The following is a 14,180-nucleotide window of genomic DNA, read 5'->3' as shown; positions in this document are numbered from 1 at the left end:
GCAAATATCATTCTCAATGGGGAAGCACTGGGAGCCTTTCCCCTAAGATCAGGAACAAGACAGGGATGTCCACTCTCACCACTGCTATTCAACATAGTACTGGAAGTCCTGGCCTCAGCAATCAGACAACAAAAAGACATTAAAGGCATTCAAATTGGCAAAGAAGTCAAACACTCCCTCTTCGCCAATGACATGATACTCTACATAGAAAACCCAAAAGCCTCCACCCCAAGATTGCTAGAACTCATACAGCAATTTGGTAGTGTGGCAGGATACAAAATCAATGCCCAGAAATCAGTGGCATTTCTATACACTAACAATGAGACTGAAGAAAGAGGAATTAAGGAGTCAATCCCATTTACAATTGCACCCAAAAGCATAAGATACCTAGGAATAAACCTAACCAAAGAGGTAAAGGATCTATACCCTCAAAACTATAGAACACTTCTGAAAGAAATTGAAGAAGACACAAAGAGATGGAAAAATATTCCATGCTCATGGATTGGCAGAATTAATATTGTGAAAATGTCAATGTTACCCAGGGCAATTTACACGTTTAATGCAATCCCTATCAAAATACCATGGACTTTCTTCAGAGAGTTAGAACAAATAATCTTAAGATTTGTGTGGAATCAGAAAAGACCCCGAATAGCCAGGGGAATTTTAATAAAGAAAACCATATCTGGGGGCATCACAATGCCAGATTTCAGGTTGTTCTACAAAGCTGTGGTCATGACAGTGTGGTACTGGCACAAAAACTGACACATAGATCAATGGAACAGAATAGAGAACCCAGAAGTGGACCCTGAACTTTATGGTCAACAAATATTCGATAAAGGAGGAAAGACTATCCATTGGAAGAAAGACAGTCTCTTCAATAAATGGTGCTGGGAAAATTGGACATCCACATGCAGAAGAATGAAACTAGACCACTCTCTTTCACCATACACAAAGATAAAGTCAAAATGGATGAAAGATCTAAATGTGAGACAAGAATCCATCAAAATCCTAGAGGAGAACACAGGCAACACCGTTTTTGAACTCAGCCACAGTAACTTCTTGCAAGATACATCCACGAAGGCAAAAGAAACAAAAGCAAAAATGAACTATTGGGACTTCATCAAGATAAGAAGCTTTGCACAGCAAAGGATACAGTCAACAAAACTCAAAGACAACCTACAGAATGGGAGAAGATATTTGCAAATGACTATCAGATAAAGGGCTAGTTTCCAAGATCTATAAAGAACTTATTCAACTCAACACCAAAGAAACAAACAATCCAATCATGAAATGGGCAAAAGACATGAAGAGAAATCTCACAGAGGAAGACATAGACATGGCCAACATGCACATGAGAAAATGCTCTGCATCACTTGCCATCAGGGAAATACAAATCAAAACCACAATGAGATCCCACCTCACACCAGTGAGAATGGGGAAAATTAACAAGGCAGGAAACTACAAATGTTGGAGAGGATGCGGAGAAAAGGGAACCCTCTTACACTGTTGGTGGGAATGTGAACTGGTGCAGCCACTCTGGAAAACTGTGTGGAGGTTCCTCAAAGAGTTAAAAATAGACCTGCCCTACGACCCAGCAATTGCACTGTTGGGGATTTACCCCAAAGATACAGATGCAGTGAAACGCCGGGACACCTGCACCCCGATGTTTACAGCAGCAATGGCCACAATAGCCAAACTGTGGAAGGAGCCTCGGTGTCCAACGAAAGATGAATGGATAAAGAAGATGTGGTTTATGTATACAATGGAATATTACTCAGCCATTAGAAACAACAAATACCCACCATTTGCTTCAACGTGGATGGAACTGGAGGGTATTATGCTGAGTGAAGTAAGTCAATCGGAGAAGGACAAACATTATATGTTCTCATTCATTTGGGGAATATAAATAATAGTGAAAGGGAATATAAGGGAAGGGAGAAGAATGTGTGGGAAATATCAGAAAGGGAGACAGAACATAAAGACTCCTAACTATGGCAAGCAAACTAGAGGTGTTGGAAGGGGAGGAGGGCGGGGGGGGGAGGGGGGTGAATGGGTACGGCACTGAGGGGGGCACTTGACGGGATGAGCACTGGGTGTTATTCTGTATGTTGGTAAATTGAACACCAATAAAAAATAAATTTATTATAAAAAATGTATATTGAAAAGGGTATTGTTTTTTATTTTAAATGAGAGATGATTGGTAAACTAATTTTTTCTCAAGTGATATAGGGCAGACACACCAAGGAGAATATATGTGTAGGGCTGAACATGGTAAACTTGTTGGGTTATAAATGTGTTTCATAAAGAAGGACCTAAGAAACATAGAAAGATGGAGACATGCAGTAGCACTTGATCGGGTAAATCAAATTGGGTGAGATTACCCCCAGATATTTTAAAAAGCCGGAGAGGAAAAGATACGCAAGGACATTGAACAAGTTACAAAGTAGATCTGTGTCCATTCAGAGGGTATTCTATGGAAAACATGTATGCTGATTTCTTTTTATCTGTGAGTCTTACAAAGGAAAAAGGAAGCGCTGCAATGAATGGATGAAAAAGGCTGGTTCTTTACCAAGGCTCCCAAACTGTAGCTGGTGATGACACAGACCCGTAGCTCCATCTGCTGGAGAGAAGCAGACCTGCCCTTGCACAGTGTATAAGTGAAAGTGACCCTCTTTCTGTATATAGTCCTAGTGAGCCACCCAGGATTTATTAAATACTCCAGGTGTGCAAGATAATACCTTGTCAGGCTCTAGGGTAATAGTAATAAAAACTTAGATGCATTCCTTGCTGTCCCTGTGCTTAATTCTGAGAGGCTTTCTGCTTTTAAAAAGAAAAAGACTTCAATTTAGCTAGTACATTTTTGCATTCTACATTCCCTTCTTAGACTTCTTCATGGATGACTTTTAAGAAGTCATGTAACCTCTCTCTGAGCATCATTTCCCTTATCTGTAAGATAAGAACCACTACCTCTCCTACAGGCTCAGGCAGGTTTTAAACTTTTATTAAATGCCTAGTGTGTGTGGCAGACACAGGCACTTATCTACATAAGATAAGTAGAAGCCCAGTTCTTGCCCTCACATGGGTTAGACAAAAAAGCTTTTAGAATGTAAGTGAGAGGACGTCATGGGGGCCCTGAAGTGGAGTGCCTGATACATACAGGAGAGTGGGGTTGGAGAAGAGTTGGGACAGGTTTTTTTGAAGACCTGATGCTTGAGTTGTACAAGGATATTAGAGTTAGCAAGAGGAAGATGGAAAGATCTGTCAGGCTGAGGGGCCAGCATAAGCAGCAGCATCAAGATGAGGGCCTGCATGGCATGTGTCACTGCAGGGTTGCATAAAGTGAGGGGCAGGGAGTGTCCAGAGATTAGGGTTAGCAAGCCAGGGAATATAGGGTTTGTTGGCTTCTTAAGGGGCTTACCTTTGTGCTCAGTGCACTGGAGAACCATTGTAGAGTTTAAGCAAGTTCCGTTGAGAGACCCCTGGTTGTTTAGATGACTTGCAGGTTAGATCTCCTGGATTTGGTTGAAGGCAGAGAACCCAGTTAAGAGGCTGCAGCCACAGACCAAGTGAGTAATCATGAGGACTAGAACAGTAGCAGGGCTAAAAATGAGAATGATGTGGGGCAAAGGGACACATTTAAAAATGAGTTAGGAATTAAAATTAGCAGAAGTAGTTGGCTTGAGGGTAAGATGTCAAGAGTGATTAGGGGATCCTACCTTGGGTGACTGGTTGGATAATGTTGCCATACTTTAGAGAAGGCATATGAAAGGAAGAGCTGGCTGTGAGCATGGAAGGGAAGGGGGACTGGTTTATTTAGTCATTTTGAGTAAAGCAGCCAGCAGACAATTTGATGCGTGACTGTGAGTTCAGTAGAAAGGTCTGGCCAATGATGCTAACATGCAGGAAGTGGAGCCATGAGAGATGATGAAGTCATCAGGGACAGTGTGCATAGTGATACAGGCAGAGAGCTAGGGTTTGAATTAGGGAAGTTGCCACACCTAAAAGGCAAGCAGAGGAGGAGGGGACAGTGACAGGGTGATGAGAAACACAGGGGTAATGGCCTGGAGACCAAGGATATTGAATTGAAAATTACTAGGAGAGCATTGTTTATAAGTGTCAAATGTAAGATAAAGATTGAAAAATGTCTTCTGGATTTGCTCTTGCCTGGAAAAATTTGTCCGAAGAGAGGAGGAGGGGGTGAGATGATAGCTAGAAGGACTCAGGATAGACTTCTGCTGATGGCCTCCCTGAGCATGCATTGCCCCTTTGTCCATCACAACACTGTTTCCCTTCATGGTGCATGGTGATCAGTAAAGAATTGGGACACAAAGACGTGGCAGATATTTGCCTCTTCTGGATTTTAATTGCAATAACATAAGTTACTTTCTTGAAGAGAATTCCATATGCTGGGAATCTTGCTCAGAAGACTTCCGTTCTGTTTTCCTTCTCCCAGGAGTGCTTGTGGCTGCTTTCCAGGGTCTCTGCCTGTGGTATAGTACTGTCCCCTGTGGGAATGAGGAGGGAAGCTGCTTCTCACCCACAAACAGCTTTTGTACTTCCAGCTTCTTCTGTATCCCACTCACCCCAAGAGAGAGTAAGTGAATTGAGGCCAGAAAAGTCCTCCGGCTGGAATTGTACAGTGTTGAGTATTCTGTGCAAAGTCCAAACCCAGCTCTGATGGTCGGGCTTTACAGTGAGCCATGAAAGTGGAGCCTGTGAGATGCTCCCGGGAGTGCTGGGCAGAGCCCTGAGGTTGAGAGCTCACTGTGCCAGTAACTTGTCCTGGGTGAGTTCTTTGACCTCTCCAGACACCAGACTGCTTCCCTACGGTGTAGATGGCCCTTCGGGGTGCCTTTCACTTCTGCCTTTCTACTGACAGTCGCTGTCTCTCAATGCTGCCAGTACCCAGGCTCTCGGGTTTGCATAATAAGCAAAGGTGAGGAGTTGTTTTCTTGTTTTTAAAGATTCGCCTCAGGTCCTATCATTCTGAGAGATGCTGTTATCATTCTAAAAATGGCTGCTTTATAGTAAAGAAATTGTGTAAGAAACTTCCTTATACTATTCTCAATGTGCCAGGGCAAGGAAGTCGTCATTTATGGAAGTGGAAGGCTGTAATTAGTTCTACTGAGTTCCTCCAGCTCAACCAAAGATTCCTTTATTATTCTTCAATGGAAACTTGGCATCCAGGGGTCCTGGGAGATGTATTGACCTTACTCCTTCTCTGCACTGTTTGTCAAGGGTATCTAGGACAGAAGGAGCTATTTGTCTGCTTAGGCTGGTAGAGTTTGGCCTGCTTGTCTCAAAACTTGGGCTGAGCCACCAGGAAGAGAAAATAAGACTAGCCGCCTAACACTGAAGTGGTAAAGCATTAGAGAAGTAAAAGAAGCTCTGTTAATTCAAACATGTAGATACTGTCAAGATCCAAAAGGGTGAAGGGTGGGGGCTATCTTTTTGTGAAAGCTCCACCACTTTCTAGCTGATTGATTACTGTTTGTTTTTCTAAATATTTTCTGCACATTACAATGCTTTCAATAAGTTTATGGATGAATTTCTTAAGTACATAATAAAACACTCAACAGGATATAAGTTATGACATTTAGGGGTGTTGCCTTATTGCTTTAGAACTTTGGGGTTATCGTGTAACACACTGAGTCACGTGACTTGACTGAATGCAGGAAAAAAAACCCTCAACTTGGTTTCATTGGCTTAAATATAGCTCGAGGCAACAGACACAAAGTTAAGATGAGGAAGTACTTTATGGTGTAGGAAACAGGAGCCTTTAAAGATAATTCACCGTGATCTGAACTGGTTGCCCAGGCCCTGATAAATAAGTGAAAACAAGAGCAGAAGTACCGGAAAGGAGATGCTTTATTCTTGAGGTGAGAGCAAGGGAGTCTGAAGGGACAGCAAGGAAAGTACTTGGAATATCGACTTGCTTTTGCAGAGGTGGGGCTGTGTATACAAAAGTTATTAAGGCAGAAGAGTGGAAGTTTGGAAGAAGACATTCATCGAAAAGATATTCGTCGAAACTTGCATATCCAGTAAGAAAAACAGTCTTGGGTAAGTTGTAGTAGCTTACTAATACTAATTAAATTTTTCTTTTCACTGCTGTAAAGTGTCATGTTTGTGGTTCTTACTTCCTGCGGGTGCATATTTAATTACTGAGTATATGCGAAAGCATATGTGTATATGTAAAAACATATTTTATTGGTTTCAAAGAGGGTGAGGAAGATTTGCAGAGAAAACATTAACAACCTTGAATAGTGTTTAGTGCCGATAGTGTATGGTCCTGCAGAGACATAGAATATTTTTATAGTAATGCTTTTTGTCATTTTATTACATTAAATATTTTTAACCCAAATTCTGTGTAGGCTCTTAAACAAATAAATAAACAATCACATACTGTTTAATACTATTAGTGAATATCTGTCTTACCATGGCGTGGAAAAAGCAACTATAACTGTTTGAATTACTTATTCATTAACCAGTAGGCCATTTCTAAAGCAACCTTAATGTGCCAAAGCCACATTTGTAGAACATTTGTTCAGAGGTGATTATTCACCCCAAAAGGATCTTGTGCCATATACATGATCTGCCTTACACAATGAACTTCCTTAGAGATTAAAATGTATTCATGAAAACATTTATTTATCAGTCAGTCTGCAGAAGCATTATAACCTTGAGAGGAACACAGCTATGATCTAGAATGAGGTGATGTATAAGGGACTTTCTTATTTTATATATGTTATATACCTATAGATACATGTTTTTTATAAATAGACACATAGTCATGAAATAAGGAATCGTTATAGCATTTGGAAAACAATTCTTTTTTTTCAAGTACAAGAAAGAAAAGGTTAAGAAGAGGATGATCACTTTGCTTTGGTCTTACAAATTAATAGAAAGGGTACATTAGCTTGCAACAACAAGGCACTGTGCATGGCTTATAAAATAAAAAATGAGATACCTTGGATAAACATACACACAATGGTGTAAAAAAAATTACATATAAATAACCGGGTATAATCAGACCAGCATGAGTACTGTCAAATTCTGGGGGATGACCAAAAGAAGAAGCGGCCTGTAATTCTCAGGGACAACACCATTTAGTGGATTGTTAAATTGGGTTTCGAAGAATGAGTGAATTTCAGCACTTAAAATATGATGGGAAAAGGTATTCTTCCAGGTACAGTTGGTGACATCTTGAGCAAAGGTTTGCAGGTCAGTTTTACTTCTCTGTTCAGAATCCTCTATTGCCTTTCCACCTCACCTGGAATGGAACCTAGAGTGCTTATTCTGGTCTGCAAGGACATACTTGATGTGTGCCCTGCCCTTGGGTTCCTCTTTTTCTTTTTCTTTTTTTTTTAAGATTTTATTTATGTGCTGTGATAGCACTGATGTCTTGCCATGTTATTAATTGTGCACAACTACACAAACATGTGCCTTCAACACAGGGAGTGTAGACTGTGTGAATGGCTCAGGAACAAGGACGGTGTCTTATCTTTCTGCACTGTCCCTCTCTCCCCTGCTACCACCCAAAGGCTTGGCCCTGGCTCCTTGAAGGCACTCACCGAATGTTTTCCCACCAAAATGTTCTGTTACATTGAAAGTCCTACCACTGTTTGTGGAAGTATTTTTCTTAACTGCTGTTGAGTCTGGTGGTAGTTTGGTAGAAATAGCTCCTTGCTCTATTTGTATACAGGTAGGCACCATTATTGTATTTTGTATGGCATGAGTAATAAAATATGCACACCTTCTTTAAAAAAGAAGAAGAAGAAGAAGGCAGAGACATAGGGAGAGGGAGAAACAGGCACCTCGCAGGGAGCCTGATGTGGGACTCAATCCCAGAACCCCGAGATCACGCCCTGAGCCAAAGACAGACGCTCAACTGCTGAGCCACTCAGGAGTCCCTCCTCTTTCTTTCAGATACTTTGTCTTTCATGTTCCCTCCTATGTCCCCAGTGCCTGGAGTTCTAAGTGCTCAGTAAATGAGTCTAGAATAAATCAAAGAAATTTAAAGGTATCTAATGTGCTAGGACGTAAGATGTGTTTGTGGGATAAGCATGATAGGGAATGCATATGGAGTACCAGTCTGGAATGCAATATAAAGTTTTGGGGTAATTTTTGCAGGGAAGGGATATATGTAACTTTGCAGTGTGGAGGATAGACTTGGAGAACCAGAGAGTGGAGATTGCAATACCATACAAAACATTGTGCCAGCGATTCCTTCACACAGTAGACATTTAACTCCATGCTAAGCACTGTGTTCAGTTCTGGGGATACAAAGATGACTGAGAAATAGTTCCAATTGTTAGGAGCAGATATGTGAACATCCTGCAGTAGAGGTCTCAATGAATGATGTGATGGGGACTTGAACCAGGGCCTTATCAGAGGTAGCAGAGACTATTAAATCTCATTGACTGTTTCTTGGTGTCAACAGCTCTAAGAGTTCCCAGAGAAAAAAAATGAAGCTGTTTAAGGGAACTTCAAAGGGTCTTTCGTCTTAATACAGAAACCCGACAGTGATTTTGAATTACATCTTGCCCAAAAGTTCTTATCAATACATTGATTGGTACATTCATTCTCAGAAGATTATATATATATATATGAACAGCACCTCAATAACTGCCTCTACCCAGTGTCTATACTAGGTCAAATTTTAGCTCCAAATGAGTGCATCATTTTGGGGGCATAGTTTGCCAGTCTACAGAATGGAGATGGTATCTTACAGAGTGGCTAATTTAATTAAGTGAGGTAATGTATTAGGAAAGTATTTTATATACCAAACAAGTATATGATGGTATTGTTGAGGATGAGGATGGGTACTCTACCACCCCAGATGAGAGTTTGGGATAGGTTATATAGAACATGGAAAAATAGAAAAATGAATTTTACCAAATATTCTGTGTTGGGAGGAAAGAAGAGGCAGATATTCTCTTAGCAATATATTTACAGGGCTTAAAAACTATGCTAAATGGAAGTTTCTTGGCACCATGGGGAACTGTTTGGACAGCTAGTTCTTTGTGTTCAACCATTCATGGTTTTTTTTTTTTTTTTAAGATTTTATTTATTTATTCATGAGAGACACACAGAGAGAGGCAGAGACACAGGCAGAGGGAGAAGCAGGCTTATGCAGCGAGCCCAATGTCGGACTTGATCCCAGGACCCCAGGATCACACCCTGCACCAAAGACAGACGCTCAACCCCTGAGCCACCCAGGCATCCCATTCATGGTCTTTTTTCTAATTTGACAGTTTCAGATCTGTAAGGAGAAGCTTCCTTTCTCGTTCATGTATTTATTCACTGAGTCTCTTTATTCTTCACATACTTCGGTATAATCAAAAGACTGTGGGTTTTAGAACTACCAGACATGGGTTCAAATACCTTAGTCAAAAGATGCCTTATCTGTAAATGGCATTAATTCCTAATCTGTAAGTAGTGGTGATTAATTGACATGTGTACAAGGATCCTGGCTTTATATTTGGTGGGATTTAGGTGGTCAAGAAATGTTCCCTCCTCTCTCTCTCTTTCTCTTTTTTTTTTTTTATAGTGGTAAAATACATGTACCATAGAATGTACCATTTTAACCATTTTTAAGCGTAGAAATCAGTTAATTGTATTCATGATGTTGTGCAATTGTCTCCACTATGTCAAAAACTTTTCATCATCCCAGATACTCTATATCCCATTAAGCATTAACTCCCCATTCTTTCCTCCTAGGCCACAATAACTTTTAATTTCCTTTCTGTCTTTATGAATTTGCCTCTTGTATATTTATATAAGTGGACTTATATAACATAAGAGCTTCTTTGTCTGGCTTCTTTCACTTAGCATAATGTTTTTGAGGTTTATCCATATTGTAGCACGTGTCAGAATTTCTTTCCTTTTTATGGATAAATATTACTGCATTCTATGGGTATAGCACATTTTGCTTGTCCGTTCATCTGTGGAAGGATTTGTTCCCATCTTCCAGCTATTATGAATAATGCTGCTGTGAACACAAGGCTACAAATAGTATGTTTGAATCCCAGTTTTCAGTTCTTTGGGGTCCCAGAATTGAAATTGCTGAGCCATATGGAAACTCTATGTTTAACTTTTTGAAGGACCACCAGACTGTTTCCCCACTTTGTGTTTCATTTTATTCTGCATCATTCATACATGTCTCCTTTAAGATCTAGAACTACTAGAGCTCAAGATCGAAAGAAATAGAGTTTTATTGAGTATTTGATGATCTCAATGATTTTTCTCTCTTTCTAAACAGTGTGAATCTCTTCAAACTCTCCCATCCATAGAGTTTCTTCTTTCTCTCTTGCTCTTCTTCCTCAAATCTGTTCCCCTTCTCTCTCTCTCTCTTTTTTTTAAGATTTTATGTATTTATTCATGAGAGAGACAGAGAGAGAGGCAGAGACATAGGCAGAGGGAGAAGCAGGCTCCCTGCAGGGAGCCTGATTCAGGACTTGATCTCAGGACCCCAGCATCACTACCTGAGCCAAAGGCAGATGCTCAACCACTGACCCACCCAGGTGCCCGTATGTTTTCTTTTCCTCACCAGCTTTTTCCCTCTCCCCTCTTATTCTGTCGTCACCCCTCATCTTTTCTAAAGGGAGAAAATCTGTCAGGAACTGGTCGTTCTCTGTCTCCCAGCTGCACTTGGACCTGGAGTTATTGTCCTTCTAGTGGAATGCGTTTTAGAGGAGGAATGAGATCAAGAGGCTAGATCACAATGATGCATAATGAACTTCTTTAAGCCAGACTTTCAGAACGATTGACATCTGTAATAAATAATGGCAAGTATTTGGGAAAAGTTGGTTGGAAAATAAGAAAATAGCATCATCCAAGAGAGAAACTGTTTTCAGCGTTGCCAGCTCAGCACACTGTTAACAACAGCTTGGAGGAAATCAAAAAAGAATTTTTCACAGATGAATCAGCCAGAAATAAACCCCTGACTGCCAAATTAGATGTGATTTCTTAGTCAAAGGGATTGCTTTTCATTCCCCATAATCCTGATTGGCCTGGTCAGTAATCGAAAATCAGTATTCAGTGTGATTTTACTTACATCTCAGACCGTTATAAAGGTCTTCATTCATTTTATATCTGATGGAATGCTAGTGGGAAATAAAGGATGTATCCATGCATTTTATGAGAGCATAGTGTACACACATCAAGTAGCTAAAATTACAAGGCTACACATGACTTTAGTCAGTAGCGATGAGCAATGATAATAGTCCTAAGGAGGTGAGCTGCAGCCAGAATTTTGACCTTCATTTTAATGATTTATTAACACATAGACCAGTAGAAAGGTGCGAGGAAGAATATGGCAGGTAAACAGATGATGGGAATAGATAATGCAGCTGTGGGGAAGGGGGATAGATGTTGCTTAGAAAGTACCCCACAGCTCTGCCTGGTACGAGTGATTCTGTGGACGTAATTAGAGTGGAAAGGAAAGAAAAAAAGAGAATTGCGATCCAGACTTTCCATGACTAACCCCAGGATGACTACACCAGCGACTCAACATGTCTACGGGGTTTCTGAGACTTTCAAAGAAAAGGAAGTAACATTTACCAAGAACGCACTTTGTGCTGGTAAATGCTAAAATGCTTTCCCTTCTGTTAGTCCTTGAGCCTATGAGGGAGTTTCATTCTGCCCATATTTAAGGATGAAGAATCTAACCCACAGGTGAGGAAATTTGCCTTTGCTAATAAAAGATAGAGTCCAGGTTGCTGCTCTTCCTCAGTAAACCAGGCTTATTCTATTATCTAATTTGGAGCTATCCAAAAATACAAAATATGAGCGACATCACATGTATAATTTAAATTTTTCTAGTAGCCGCATACACAAAGAAACGGGTGAAATTAATTTTAATAATATATTTTATTTAATTCCACATGCCAAGCTGTTGTCATGTCCAAACTATATACATATTATGTAACATATTAAAACTATTGAGATACTTTACATTTTTCTGAGCTAAATCTTTGAAATCCCAACTCCATTCTACATTTACAGCACATCTTGGTTTGAGCTAGCCACATTCCAAATTGCTGTGTGGCTACTAAATTAGCATAGGTCCAAGAAAGGTATCTAGACTTATCCTAAAAAATTGAGGGTAGAGGCTCTGCCTTGAAGTCATTGGGAGGAAATAAGATGGGGCAGGAGAGTAGCTTCTTTTAAGATGGAAAACTATAGAAGAAAAGTACCATACATGAAAGACAGGACTGCTCTTTAAAAGCAAGTAAAGAGGGCAGCCCCAGTGGCTCAGTGGTTTATCGCCGCCTTCAACCAAGGGCGTGATCCTGGAGACCTGGGATCAAGTCCTGTGTCCGGCTACTTGCATGGAGCCTGCTTCTGCCTGTCTGTCTGTCTCTCTCAGAGAGAATAAACAAAATCTTTAAAAAATAATAAATAAAAGCAAGTGAAGATATAACGTTCAGACTCGTTGAGTCACTGTGTTGTACACCTGAAACTAATGTAAACACCGTGTGTCAACTATGCTTAAATTAAAAATGAAAATTACGAAAGTAAAGATGGAGACTCGGCTGGCTCAGTCAGTGGAGCCTCCAACTCTTGATCTCTGGGTTGTAAGTTCAGGCCCCCCACAGTGGATATAGAAATTACATAAAAATAAAATCTGAAAGAAAGACACGTTACCGTGTCGTGTAAGGCATATTACTGACCAAAGGGCCATTTATGAAGAGCAGTAAAGTCATACCAGTCATTATCACCACCGCCAGTAATGACCACAGGAAAACTGTGGCATTAAGTGCTAGATGCTGATCCATACTTAGTTGGAGGAATGACATGTCTTGGCAAATCTACTAACCATTAAGAATGGAACCACAGCTTTTAATGTACATGAGCAGGGTGTTGACAAAAGAGTCAGTTCTTCCAAACGCTTAATGCCTTTTTCAGATGGGAGCTATAATGTCTGCTTGAGGAAACAACCATGAACAAACTACCTTATATGGAAATTTCCACAGACTTCAGCTCTACCCAGAGCAAGATAAATGATAGTTTCAGCCTTCTATTGCAGCAAAACAGGAATTATTTTAAAATGTTCTTGGAATTTCCCTTTCATCCTCTTCCTGTGATTGTGCCGCCTACTTTGTTGTCTTTGTCCCACTCAACTTGTCATTTCTGTCTTTGAGTCTTTTTGCATTATACGTTTTTCTCTTTTTTTCTTTGCTTTTCTTTTCTTTTTCTTTTTCTTTTTTTTTTTTTTTTTTTTGGTAGTCAGCTGTGTAGTATGGTCTTGCTCTCTGGTCTTAACTTGTGGGACTTTAATTCTGTTCCTACACCTAAAAAATGAAAAGGATGAATTAGAATCTTTCAGTCATTCAGGTCCCCCACTTTGCAGCTTGGAGCCTCATTTTTACATAAACATTGCTGTGCTACCATCCCCAGAACTCTTTCCGTCTTGCAAAACTGAAACTCTTAACTTCACATTCCCCTCTGCCCCCAGCCCCAGGCACCCACCATTTTACCCTCTGTCCATATGGATTTGGCGATTTCAGATACCACCTCATATGAAGTTTAATCTTAACGGTATTTGTCTTTTTGTGACTGGCTTATTTCACCTAGGGTAATGTCCTTAAGGCTCATTCATATTGTAGGTCTCAGAATTGCCTCCCTTTTTAAGGCTGAATAATATTCCATCATGTATATTTATCACATCTTGTTTATGCATTTGTCAACAGACATTTGTGCCGCTTCCACCTTTTGGCTGTGATGAACAACACTGCTGTGAAGATGGGTGTATAGAGCTATCTCTTGGAGTCCCTGTTTTGAATTCTTATAGATATCCCCAGAAGTAGAATTGCTGGGTCACATGGTAATTCTATTTTTTATTTTTCGGGCATGGCCATACTGCTTTCCATACTGACTATACCATTTTATATTCCCACCAACAGTGCACCTATCAAACATCTTTTCATGTACTGACTAGTTATTTGTATTCCTTCTTTGGAAAAAAGTCTATTCAAGTCTTCTGCCCATTTTTAAATCTGGTTGGGTTTTTTATTGTGGTTGAATTGTATGAGTTCTTTATAGAATCTAGATATTAACTCCTTATTCAAATATATAATGTGCAAATATTTTCTCCCATCCCATGATTTGTTTTTTAACTCTTTTGATGATATCTTTTGATGCACAGAAGTTTTTAATGTTGATGTGTAGTCCTGGTT

At 40.0% G+C, this 14,180-nt stretch overlaps 1 protein-coding gene across 3 annotated transcripts in view; it reads left to right on the top strand.

Annotated features, from left to right (window-relative positions):
* LIMS1 (LIM zinc finger domain containing 1) overlaps nucleotides 1-14,180 on the top strand; it is a 146,955-nt gene that overhangs the window by 47,896 nt on the left and 84,879 nt on the right. Inside the window, exon 1 of one of the 3 annotated variants that reach the window (XM_077914861.1) lies at nucleotides 5,886-6,060. The exons of 1 other annotated variant lie outside the window; for it this stretch is intronic. The gene's annotated coding sequence lies outside the window, so the exon portion shown is untranslated. Of the gene's footprint in view, nucleotides 1-5,885; nucleotides 6,061-13,694; nucleotides 13,829-14,180 lie in introns of those variants that run through there. One more of the 3 variants, XM_077914863.1, reaches the window with a different exon arrangement.

The sequence above is a fragment of the Canis aureus genome, chromosome 11 (genome assembly GCF_053574225.1).
Source record: "Canis aureus isolate CA01 chromosome 11, VMU_Caureus_v.1.0, whole genome shotgun sequence".
NCBI classification, from domain to species: Eukaryota; Metazoa; Chordata; class Mammalia; order Carnivora; family Canidae; genus Canis; species Canis aureus.
The sequence above is the reverse complement of the archived record's forward strand: the minus strand, read 5'-3'. Positions and strand labels throughout refer to the sequence as shown.